Source organism: Sminthopsis crassicaudata, chromosome 5, assembly GCF_048593235.1.
Source record: "Sminthopsis crassicaudata isolate SCR6 chromosome 5, ASM4859323v1, whole genome shotgun sequence".
Lineage (NCBI taxonomy): Eukaryota > Metazoa > Chordata > Mammalia > Dasyuromorphia > Dasyuridae > Sminthopsis > Sminthopsis crassicaudata.
In genome coordinates, this window is record NC_133621.1 from 167,981,440 (window position 1) to 167,995,401 (window position 13,962).

A 13,962-nucleotide genomic window follows, 5' to 3' on the forward strand; every position below is an offset into this window, starting at 1 on the left:
AGTAAAACCAACAAAATTTTAAACTGCATATTTTTCAATGAAATTATTACTCTTCAATCATTTCAGTATCCTAAGGTATGCTCCTAATCATCCTTTTGTAGTCAGTATTCATTATTAAATTCATTTGTATGAATGTAGAGGTTCTTGTACTGTCTATTATAGGAAGTCTGGCAATATTTTTGTTTCTGTTTCAGAAATAAATTATTTTGATGAACTGATTAAGTTCAGATTAGTTATCTCAACTTCAGATATCTCCTATGCCATTGTCAATTGAGGAATTTGTTGACCATAACAAGAGAGTAATATTAAAACTCAGCAATGAATAATTTAATTTTTGGTGATTCAGAGGAAATATCTTTCAAAACTCTAGAACTGTCATTGTGTATTTCAATTTTAATTTCCAAGCCATACAAATGTAGAATAACACATTTACAAGATTTTTGAACTGGTTAAGATAATTTTATACAATATTCTCTTTTAATAAATAATGAAAGCTAAGTCCAAAATGGTTAGATGGTTTGTTCATGGTTTCACAAGTGATAGCAAAGTGAAGGGGTGGGGTGGGGAAAGGAAGCTGCTATTACCCTAAGGCAGGAATAGCATGGAGACACACTATTAGTGGTCATTCTCAACTTCTTTCTTTCTTCCTTTCTTCCTTTCTTCCTTTCTTCCTTTCTTCCTTTCTTTCTTCCTTTCTTCCTTTCTTCCTTTCTTCCTTCCTTCCTCTCTTCCTCTCTTCCTTCCTTCCTTCCTTTCTTTCTTTCTTTCTTCCTTTCTTTCTTTCTTTCTTTCTTCCTTTCTTTCTTCCTTTCTTCCTTTCTTCCTCTCTTCCTCTCTTCCTCTCTTCCTTCCTCTCTTCCTTCCTTCCTTCCTTCCTTTCTTTCTTTCTTTCTTTCTTTCTTTCTTTCTTTCTTTCTTTCTTTCTTTCTTTCTTTCTTTCTTTCTTTCTTTCTTTCTTTCTTTCTTTCTTCTTTCTTTCTTTCTTTCTTTCTTTCTTCCTTTCTTCCTTTCTTCCTTTCTTCCTTTCTTTCTTCCTTCCTTCCTTCCTTCCTTTCTTTCTTTCTTTCTTTCTTTCTTTCTTTCTTTCTTTCTTTCTTTCTTTCTTTCTTTCTTTCTTTCTTTCTTTCTTTCTTTCTTTCTTTCTTTCTTTCTTTCTTTCTTTCTTTCTTTCTTTCTTCCTTCTTCCTTTCTTCCTTCCCTTCTTCCTTCCTTCCTCTCTTCCTCTCTTCCTTTCTTCCTTCCTTCCTCTCTTCCTCTCTTCCTTCCTCTCTTCTTTTCTTCCTTTCTTCCTTTCTTTCTTTCTTTCTTTCTTTCTTTCTTTCTTTCTTTCTTTCTTTCTTTCTTTCTTTCTTTCTTTCTTTCTTTCTTTCTTTCTTTCTTTCTTTCTTCTTTCTTTTCTTTCTTTCTTTTCTTTCCTTCTTTTCTTTCTTTCTTTTCTTTCCTTCTTTTCTTTCTTTTTTTCTTTCTCTTTCTTTGTTTCTTTTTTTCTTTCTTTTTGACTTAAGGAAACATTACAATGTGTCTTCTATCATAAATCTCTGAAGAGGAACAAATAATTCTGATGTTTAGCAATTATTTCATGGAAACTATTTAAAATTAATTTATTTTCCTTTACAGTTTTGGACATGAGAATAATGAACTTTCAAAAGTAAGGCCATGTTTTCCATTTTACAAACTAAAAAAATTGCTAGAATCCCGCTTGGATAAAACATCAGTCATTTGGTTGAGACAATGAACAAGCATTTATTAAGCATTCACCATTTATTTATTTAGGATTTTAATTTATTACTTATTTACTTGTAAATGCATTTAAATTTATTTATTATAATACGTGCCAGTCATTGTGCTAAGCCCTAGAATAAAAATAGAAGCAGAAAGAAAGACTGTCTCTATCCTCAAGGAGTTTACATTCTAAAGTGGAAAGATATAGCATAAAAGTAAGCAGCAGAGAGGCTGCCCAATTATAGTCAATCTACTTGTTTGCATTTTAGCTAATATGCTTTCCAAAACATATTTAGTATTTTAAAAGCAAATGGAATACAAAATATACTGTTCAAAATTCATTAATGGTCTGGAAGAGGATAAAAAATGTGACAGAGATTGAATCAAATCTATACAGACATTGTGAATTAATCCTTTAAAAATCAATTAACCTTTTCTATTAGTTGGTTCAAGAAGGGGAACCAAAAGCATGTCTCACAAAGATTGATTGAGGGAACTCCTGAACTTGTGGAGATTTACTGAAATATTCTTATTGACTTTAGAAGAAATAGGACCAATTGGAAGAAGTTATACAGAGGAGGATTTGTTAATAAAACTTTTTAAACATTTAAATCTGGCCTTAAATGTCAAGAATGAATGAATGAATGAATGAATGAAAAAGTATTTATCAGGTTATTTCTATGTGAAATAACTACTGGATAACTGACTAGTCTTTGGAGATTCATTAGAAAAGCTTAATGCTTCAGAAAGAAATTAGATTAAATAGCTCACATTTATGTAGTAGAAGGGAGGAAAGGAAACAAGCATTTATTAAATGGCTAGCATATTTTGGGCATTATGCTGAGAGCTTTTATCCTGGCAACAACTTTGTGAAGTAATTGCTGTTATTATCTCCATTTTTTTAAGGAAACTGAGGCTGACTGAGGCTAGGGTCCATGGCCAGTGTCACATGGATCTATCTGAACTCATTTCTTCCTTAGGCTTAGTGCTCTATCCGTTTTATTCCCTCATTGTCCTTTTAAGTTTTATGGAATACTTTTGTTCCAACAACTCTTTAAGATGGAGAGTTCTAGTATCATTATTCTCATTTTTTAAGAATTATATTTCATAAAAGGATTTATCCATCATTAGTAGGTAATGAAATTTGAGCTGAGGTTTAAATCTATGATTCTATGCCCAAAATTTTCTTAAAATCTTGTAAAAATTCCCTTCTAACTCAAAGGTCTAATATAGGATGATTTTCATTTATCATTCTCCCAAAAGTAAAGTAGGGGGTGGGGGATTTGTTCTTATCTTGTTGGATTTGTGATGGAATTTCCACCAATGCAGATTATTCTCTTTCCACAGATTATAAACCTTCTTGACTTTTCATAAACCTTCAATGGAAGATCCACCCAGTACATTAAAGGTTTTCCTCCAGGCTCTTTATCTATTCAGAGAATGCTGATATAACTCTCTGACTCTCTGATTGCTTACCCTTATTCTTCCTGAGTCAAATTCCTATTTCTTATGTTCATCAGGCTGAGGTGAAGGGCCTACTAACTAGTAGTTGCCTAAGAAATGCTTGTTAAATTCAACTAAACTGTTGGATATCATTTATATCAAATCTTGTACCGTAAGTTACAGTAGTTATTATAGCTCTCTTCTTTTTTCTATTCATCATATATGCCTTTTCACTTTCCACAAGATTAGGTTATTTGTAACCTAAGATTTTTATTTTTCTTAGATTACATTATTCCATAGTATTCAGTCTTACTAAGGTAGCTACAAGTTTCTGTGAATAGAGTGTTGGACCTAGATTCAGGAAGACTCATTTTCCTGAGTTCAAATCTGGCATCAGATACTACCTGTACAACCCTAGACAAATCACTTAATACTGTTTGCCTCAGTTTGCTCATCTGTAAAATGAGCTAGAGAAGGAAATGGCAAACTAGACTAGTATATATTTGCCAAGAAAAGCTCTAAAAAGAATCAGACATAGCTAAGAAATGAGTAAACAAGAAAATATTTCTAAAATGGAAATTTAAATTATATTGTCTTTCAAAATTTAGGAATAATTCCTAAAGTAATTTGAGTCACCATTATTATATATTATTATTCTTTGACTTCTTAGACGATGCCTGTCTTTAACCTGCACATTGTAAAAATGCAAAAATGAAAAATAATGCAAATACAAGTTATTTCTAATATGTGAGTGACCCAGAGAGCAATAGAGATACCTGTTTTACATTCAGCATCAAAAAATCACTAATCTCAGAGATGAGGGAGAGGTTAATTAAAAGTTAGTGTTTGGGGTACTAAAAAAGCTAAGAATGGAGACAGTTCTGCTGACAGCTCTGTTTCATATAGCAGGAAGTGGAAACATGCTCACAATTATACAGCAATACTGTAGGTGTCTTTCACTTCTTTGAGGTTTGAGCACAATGCCACAATTTTTTTAAAAAAAACTTCCTTTTCAGGTGAACACAATTGTCTAAATTATCTACACCATTTTGCCTGTCTCACTTTTTCACAAGTGACATCTGAAATTCAAAACCAGCTTGGTATTTTTTTTTTTTCATATACTCCTGAATATTAAGAAAGTTTGGATCTATTAAACTGTTTTACAACATTTCTTTTGTAATGTGTACTAATTCTATCAAATGTGATTCTTTCCTTATTCAGATAAGTATGAGGAATCATACCTATCACAAAATAAATAAACAACCCAATTCTAATTAACATAGGCCTTATTTTATCCTCTGTAGAGTTACTTTCTTTTATTAAACAGTTGGGAGAGAGAGAGAGAAAGAGAGAGAGAGAGAGAGAGAGAGAGAGAGAGAGAGAGAGAGAGAGAGAGAGAGAGAGAGAGAGAGAGAGAGAGATAAGAAGGAGAAAAACAGAATTACTCTGCTCACTAGTTTGGCCCTGGTAACATCATTTTAACAACCTATTAAACATATTTATATTTGTGTGTGTGTGTGTGTGTGTGTGTGTGTGTGTGTGTGTGTGTGTATATAATATATACATATATATTATATATATATATGAGAGTGTTTATAATTAATCTTGAAGAGTGCTTTCTAATTTTTGAGTGTAAAGGGCTAGAACTGAGCAATGCTTGTGTAATAACTCCCATGCTGATGGGTTTGTGCATACTTGTCTCTAATAAGGCGCTTCAATCCAGAAACCCGCTAGCAAATCCCCACTTCTCTTTGGTGCTTCTCATCTCCCTTCCTGAGATGTCAGGGAGGGCGTGATTATCTCCTTTTTAGTGCTTTCATCTCCCCTCCTGAGAAGTCAGGGGGGGCGTGATCACCTCCTTTTTGGGGTTCTCATCTCCCTGAAAAGTCAGGGATGGCACGACCTCCTGTGGTCTAAAACAAAAGAAAGCGGGAGATGTAAAGGGCTAGAACTGAGCAATGCACTTGGATGATGAAGCATGTGAGACTAATTGCCAATTGGACGGTTCCCTATTAACTTGTTTAAGGTTGACCCTCCCCAGCTGTTCTGTGCTGACTTGATTGGTGAGACAAAGAGAGGGAAGTGACTTGTGTGGGAGGAGTAAGAGAAACTTGGGTGGTGGAACTCACGCTCACTTGCTCTCATGACCTGGCGTTGGAGGCGACGGTAAAGATCTAGAATAAAGACGTTTAGTGATCCTGACTCCTGCTGATTTCTGGAAAGATAGAGTTCCAGCATTTGAGAAATCATGGTAATGATGCCTAGTATTAAGTATTTACACTATTATTGTTAGACTTCTCTGAATTTTTAAGTTCAAAACTAATCATAGTTATTCAATTAAATTCAACAAATATTAAGTAACTTATTCCGTAGTGAATATTAGAGTTTTAGTTTTTTAATGAAAACCATCTGTCCCTTTGAATACTGCAAATTTTTATTTATGGTTTAAGGGAGAAAACACAATATATTCAGATAGATAGAGACAAAGATATATCCAATCAAAATCAAATCATATTTATGCAGTTTATTTCAACCCACTATTATTCTGTTCATATTTCCTGATTTTAAAAAGTTTTATGACCATGAGTATGTATTTTTCCTCTATATATTCTCTATTACATTTGTGTGTATGCATGTGTGTGTGCCTGTGTGCATGTGTATCTGTATGTGTATGTGTGTGTGTGTGTGTGTATGTGTGTGTTTATGTATCTTACATAGCCCACCAGCTCATTGGAGAGGATGACAAGGAGGATCTTGGTTGAATTAAAACAAATGAAAACTTTGTTTAAAGAAAGAAAATGGGATTGTCAGTCCTTGAGGCAGTCTTTATGATAACTAAAAATATCAAATAATTGAATTTTTAAGTCATTGCTTTGGTAATGAATATCAATCCAAAGGTGGCTTACTGGTCAATGCATTAGCAAGGTGTCAAGAAGACTTTTGTAAACTTGAGCAATTTTTTTTTTTTTTTAACCTCTGTCTCCTTTAATTTCTTCATCTGTAAAGTGGGAATGATAACAACAGCATCTCCCTTCCAGGATTGCTTTGAGATTCAAATGAGATTAAAATGCATAAATAATTTTATAAGCTTTAAAGGACTACAAGAAGACTAGCTTTTATTTCTGTTGTTAGGTGGTAATCCTGCCTCAGTATTCTTTAGTAATATTAGTATATTTAGGAATCCAAAGCACAGTGATAACTCCAACTTTTATATTTTGTCCCATTCTATGAAGTACCAGAATACACTGCCAGTGTACAAGGGCATGGAATGAATTGATTTCAATTTATTATAATTAAATTTCCAATTTCATTGAAAATTTGACAAAAGTGGCATTTAATGAAGTAAAGTTTATTATATATCAAGATGTTGTTTTAGACTCTGAGGACCCAAATCAAAATAAAACATGGCACCTCTTCTCAAGTGGTTTAAGGGTCCTAAGGCAGAATTAGATAGGTTGATGCTTTGCCTAGTTTGCTACAAATCAAGGTTGACTAATTTAAGAAGAAAAATTCACTGTTAATATGTGAGTAAGAAAAAGTAATTAGATAGTCTTCTTAGTATAGTATACTCACATACTAAGTTTCATACTTATTACATATTAGCATTTATCTAAATGATCAAAGTACATTTGCATTTTTCTCATGTATATGTATATGCTTGATAATTATCTTGAGATTCTCCCGGAAAACAAAGGTTCATTTTTTTTTTTTTTTATACTAGGTATGAAAGAATTGATACTGAGAGTTTTCCAAAGGTCAAAGGAAATGAGTAGGACACATATTGGCAGATTGGAAGTTATTACAAATGAAGAAAAATATACAAAGAAAGTGATGCAATATATTAAAAATATAATAGAAAAATGATGAATTGGTGATATAGAGGAAATGGGGTATAAATAAAAGATGATCTGAAACCTCTCTTGATGTCCATACAATTTTGGGAAAATGAGGGGAAAAAAACTATTGGGTATACTTGATGTAGACAAATGTACAGTTGTTACACAGGGTGAGCCAACAAGGATGAGTTGGGCTGTGGTTTGGTCTATGGCACAGAAGATGCCCTTTAATGAGATTATGGATACATTCCAATATGGGAGCATTGACAGTTTCTTTCTTTTTTCAAAGTGTATGATATTCACAATCATATAGCAAGCTTCTGCTACTCTTTAAAATTAGATTCATAGAAGTGACTTGGGGTTTCACACCTATTTGTTTATAAGTGAAATGAAACCAGAGTAGTAATTCCTAATTAGGACACTTCCACTGATGTCAAAGAGCCTTTCTGACTTTTTGTAACATTTTTTATTTACCTTCTATATAGCCCCAGCAAATAAAGTTTCTGAATTATAGATGCATGAGAATCAGCTAGGTAGAGGAAATATTCACATCACTGAACTCGTATTCCTTGAAAAAAAAATGTGTAAGCAATAAAAATATGTTTATTTTCTCCAGTCCTGCATATCCAAAGTTTCATTCCACATCCTTAACTCTGTTTTGGAACTCAAAATCTTACAAAAATTAATGTTGAAAGTTATCTTTATATGCCATTGAAAAAATAAACTACTATTAAAACTGAGTGTTTATGTCCAAATCTAACCTAAGCTCAAAAGAAGAAGAAAAAAGACATACAACAATCATTCTCTGGATGAAGAGTTTCAGTCCTCACAATGTGTAAGCAACCTACTCTAAGCATCTAATACTTGATAAAATAAGATAAAGTAATGAGTATGTAGATAGTTCATTATAAATATTTGTTTACAAAACAATATTTTGTGTAATTATTATTGAATTGTATTATTATCTTCTTTTATAAAAGTAATAAGAGCCAAAGGTTGAATTTCACCAACAGACCACATCAGCCCACAAAAAGTTAAGTGATCTGAGACAAATTCTCTAATAGGATAAAAGGAGTTCTTAAGTCCATCTGAGTGTTGCTATGTCAATTAATCAAAAATACTTCTGACAACTGAGGAAAAACAGATTCTGTGTCACCTAGTGAGATTGGAGGGGAGGTGATGTGAAGGATTGTAAAAAAAAAAAAAAAAAAATTCATTTAATTCATGTACCAAATCAATTAGAGTTTTACAAGCTCTGTCCTGAAATGTATTTGGCCATGTGTCTTAAAGAAATAATGCCAATTTCTGAAACCACTGTCCCAGATTGATGATAGCCAGTAAATGGGAGATGAGTGGTACAGCACCTGTAAGCAATGTACAGAAAGTTTAAATAAAACCATGAAGCCACAAAAGCCAAAACTTCCTCATGCACTGTCATATCTGTGACATTTGTTTTCCTTTAGTATTTGTGTAAAACTGCTTCTGTATGGTATACTTTATCTTTAAAAATCATCAGACTAGAAATGCTACTAGTCTTTAACCCAGAAAATAAAAATTTTCTTCCATTGTCACCTCATTCTCTTACTCCTCCCCCCACAAAAATGTAGTTGCTTGTTGTTGAGATACATTTGATTCTTCATAAATCCAGCAATCATATTGTCTGTGGAATTTTCTTAGGAAAGATACTGGAGTGGTTTGCCATTGCCTTCTCCCTGGATTAAGGCAAATAGAGAAAAAGTGACTTGCCCAGAATTACACAACTAGTAAGATTTCTGAGCTGGATTTGAAGTCAGATCTTCCTGACTCTAGAGCCAGAATTTTCCTTTGAGCCACCTATTTGCCTCTGAAAAATCTACTATGAACTTTTTAAAAGATCCTATCACAAAAACAGATATGACAATTATAGAAAAATCTATTGGTCCCACCTATTTCCCTAAGACTCAGTCAAGATCATTTTCCCTTGGATTTTATATGTAACTCCTTTAGTTTTTCTATGAAAAAGATTAGCTATTTTTTCCCAATGGAAAAAATTATCTATTATGTATAGGACTATAGGATCACATAATAATAGAATGTCAGGTTCAAAAAGGACCCAAGAAGCCAGCTAGTTCAACTCCTATACAAATCATAGGTTTTATCTACCTATCTTATCTAGTTCTCAGATAAAAAAGACTCATATCACTACAAATACATTTTCATTTCAAGACATACCATGAAATTCTGAACATAGTCCTGATTATAAGGAAGCTTTTCTTATTGAAATTTGCTTACCAATAGGATAGATTCATGATTTAAATTTCTCAATATTTCTCAACATTTGGAGTTTAGTAAAACTTTAGCCACAAAGACTTGCCAAAAGCAAGTCTTAATTTTTTTTAATCATGAGTAAATTCAAATAAATTTAATCCTTACTTTTCATGATTCATTTACACTTCAATCACCAAATTATTGCTTTTATAGAGGTATTTGATGTCAACCTTTAAAGTAAGCCTTTAAAGGATTTTCCTCTTTTTGTGTGTGAACAGGTGGTTACATTTTGCCCTGGATAAACAAATCTGAATACCTAAAACCTTGGGTGTGGTTAAAATCCTGAAGCAATGAATTTTGGCTCTATAATACACTTGGCTAAACAATCACTCTCTTTGTTTCTAAAAGTATATTAAAGGTTAAGTCTTCTAAATAGTAAGGAAAATTAGTATGTGTCTTAATAAGAAACAATTTTTAAAAAGGAGGTAGCAGGTTTAAAAGACCTATATAATTTCCAACTTTCTTATACTCTACAGATGAGAGAATTGAATTAGAGATTAATTGATTTACCCAGTCACACAATTATAAGTAAGTCACTGAGGGAAAATTTGAATTCAGATCTTCCTGATCCCAATTCAGTTCTCTCGAAGTGAAAGAACACATTGCTAAAATCACAAACCCACCATTTCATTAGATGTTTTCCTGGTTGATTGAAAGTAAGTATGTGAATGAAGGAAGAAAGGACAAATAAAGTTAAATCCAAAAATATTTATTGAGTGCTTCTGCACCTCTAATCAGATCTTCATATTAAAAAGTAGGGTCATGAGTTACAAGACCTCTATTTAAGAGAGGGTTCAGGACAGTTCTTCTACATTTCTTACCAACTACACTGCTACCTTCCTGTATGGGATTGCAGGCTCTTTCAAGGCAGGCATAAATGTATTTATGCCCTTGGCCTTTAGCACATAAGAACATAGAAGGCCTTTAATAAATGTTTACTAACTAACTGATTTTGTATCTTTAATATTTCCCTCAAAGAGGGCATAGTGGACCATGAAGAAAGATCATAAATGATCATCTATTTGATTCTTCTCAGTAGTTCAGCAATCCAAAGCAATCCCAATAGACTTTGGACAGAAAATGCCACCTGAACCCAGAAAAAGAACTAAAGAGACTGAATATAAACCAACACCTACTATGTTCACTTCTTTTTTTCTGTTTTTTAATCTCTCCAATAGCCTTTTTCTTTTGCTCTGATTCTTCTCTCCCAACATGATTCATAAAGCAATGTGTATTAAAAAAGAAATAAATAATACAATAAAAAAAGAAAAAAAATCACAAAAATGACCTTATCTTAAATGATAGGAATTTGCTGTTGTTGATGGGAATGCTACTTTAGAATCAGCTGAATTTATAGTCAGATGTCTGAATTGTTAGAGGAAAAAAATCAACTTAATAGAAAGAATAAATATAAGGACGTCCAATCTAATCTATTAAAATGAGCTATTGATGACCAAAATGGAGAAATGGAATAATGCTGACAGCAACAATTTCACTATTTCCTAAGGATTTTGAAATGATATAAAGTACCAAAATGAGGTGACCAAAAGGGGCCCCAAATCTCTTTAGGCAGCAAAAATGTATCTTTTACACTTTGGTAATAACAATTGAAAATAGAATCTCATTCTCTAAACATTACAAAGTGGTATTTTGATGACTATAAATGACATTGAACCACAAAACAATAAAGAGTAGTAAACACAAGAGTAAATGTGCTGAATGCCAAGTATGACAAATGTCAGATTTTTTAAAGAACATTTATAGATAAAATTAGAGTGCCAACATATAGACCAAAAGAAAAAAGGAAATATTTAAATACTTTTTTAAAAAATGTGTTTTCTTCCCTGTTTTTATTCATTCATTCATTTATTTTTAACACACATTACTTTATGAAACATGTTGGGAGAAAAAAATCAGAGGACAACAGAAAAACCAAAGACAACAGAAAAAGCAAAGATAAAAAACAGAAAAAAGAAGTGAACAAAGCATTTGTCAATTTACATTTAGACTCCTTAGTTCTTTTTCTGAATGCAGATGGCTCTTGTTGTATAAAGTCTATTGGTTTTGCTTTAAAACACTGAACCACTGAGAAGAATTGTCTTTCATAGTTGAAGATTGCACATTTTTGCTTTTATTATGTACAACGTATTCCTGGTTCTCTCCATTATGAGTCTGTTGGAATTTGTTGTGATATAGGAGCCACTTTCCAGTGACTGCTGGAGGTCTAACTCAGCCCTGTAGAATGGATCTCTTCATGTGAGAGGATGATAATGATACAAGGAGACTAAAAGACTGTTTCTGACCTCTCTCCTCTTCCCTCTGCCTCCAATTTATTTCATTTCCAATCCATAAGGAACATCTACAAAAGCTGATTTGTAACTCCTTGAAGTGTTATGATTCATAGCTGTGGAGGCTCTCGAGAAATTGACCTGCCCTTTCATTTAGGCATGGTCCTTAACATGTATGCTTTTTTTGCTCAGCATCAGTTCATGTAAATCTTTCCAGGCCTTTTAAAAATCAGCTTATTTATCATTTTTATAGAACAATAATAATCCATTACCTTCATGTACCACAACTTGGTCAGCCTTTTTCCAATTGACGGGCATATACTCATTTTCCAATTCTTTGGTACCATAAAAAGAGCTGTTGCAAACATTTTTGTTTCCTCCTTTATGATTTTCTTGGCTTTTAGACCCAATAATACCACTGCTGTGTCAAAGGGTATGCACAGTTTTATAGATCTTTGGGCATAGTTCCAGATTGCTTTCCAGAATGGTTGGATCATTTCACAATTCCACTAACAATGCATTAGTGTCTCAGTTTTCCCTGCATCCCCTCCAGTATTTATCATTATCTTTTCCTGTCATCTTAGCCAATCTGAGAGATGTAAGGTGTTACTTCAGAATTGTTTTAATTTACATTTCTCTAATCAACAGTGATTTAGAAATTTTTTTTCATATAATTATAGATGACTTTAATTTTATCATCTGAAAATTGTCTGTCATATCTTTGACCATTTATCAATTGAGAATTGACTTGTATTCTTATAAATTTGATGCAGTTCTTTATATATTTTAGAAATGAAACCTTTATCAGAAATACTGGCTATCAAGATCATATCTATGAAGAGTGATAGTTTTATTTCCTCATTGCCTATTCTAATTCCTTTCATTCTTTTTCTTTTCTTATTGCTAAAGGTAAAATTCTAGTACAACATTTCTAGTACAATGTTTAATATGTGATGATAATGGTGGTGATCATAAATTTACCCTTGAACTTATTGAAAATATGTCCAGCTTTTCTCCTTTACAAATAATGCTTGCTATTGGTTTTACATACATACTGCTTATTATTTTAAGGAAATACTCTCTAGTGTTTTTGATAGGAATAAATGCTATATTTTGTCAAAAGTTTTTTCTACAATTATTGAGATCTTAATTTTTCTATTGGTTTTGTTGTTAACATGGTCAATTATAGTAATAATTTTCTTGATATTGAACCAGTCTGGCATTCCTAGTATAAATCTCACTTGGTCATACTGTATTAACTGGCTGATAAATTGCTGTAATCTCTTTGATAATATTTGATTTAAAATTTTTGCATCAATATTCATTAGGAGAGTGGTCTGTAATTTTCTTTTTCTGTTTTGACTCTTTCTGGTTTAGGTATCAGTGCCATATTTGTGTCATAATAGAAATTTGGCTCTTTTTCAAATAGTTTTCATAGTATTGAATCCATATGGCTCTGGGGATTTTTTCTTAGGAGTTCATTAATTACATGTTCAATTTCCTTTTCTAAAATTGAAGTATTTAAATAATTTATTTCCTCCTATTATTATTAACCTGGGCAATTTATATATTTACAAATATTCATCCATTTTATTAAGACTGTCAAACTTTCTGCCATACAGTTGGGCAAAATAGCTCCTCATTATTGCTTTAATTTCTTTGTCATTAGTGGTAAGTTTATTCTTTTCATTTTGGATGCTGGTGATTTTTTTTTCTAATCACATTAATCAAAAGTTTATGTATTTTTTTTCATAAAACCAACTCTTAGTTTTATTTATTACTTCAATAGTTTTCTTAGTTTCTATTTCATTAATATCTCCTTTGAATTTCAGACTAATTTGGTATTTAATTCAGGGGTTTTAATTTGTTTTTTTGTAGCTTTTTTAGATGCATACCTAATTTGTTGATCTTTTTGACCCGACCTGCGGGTCTCGAACTAGGGGGGTCTGAAGCCCCGTGCCAACCTGTAAGCAAAGCTCGTAAGGCAACAACCTGGGAATGGGTGAAGAAAGCAAGAGGCAGAGACAACTCTGTGTAAGGCAGAATAGCTCATTTATTAAAGGGAAATACAAGGTTTATATATGTTTCCAGAGTATAGGTTTGAAAAAATAGTTCTGTGACTAATTAGGGGGACTTTTGGTGATTAAAGAACATCTGGTGGTAGATATGTGTGTCCTTGTGATGTTTTATGGCAGGATGCTCTCAGGCTAAGAGAGAATGTTTTATTGCTAACACCTGGGCTTAATGATCTTCAAGGCAGGATGTTCTCATGCTTCACTGTATTGCTTATCAATTCTTTGGTATTTGGGGTGTGGGGCAAGAGGCTCCAGCATGTCTCCCTTCTTCAATTTAAAAAAATAGGAGGA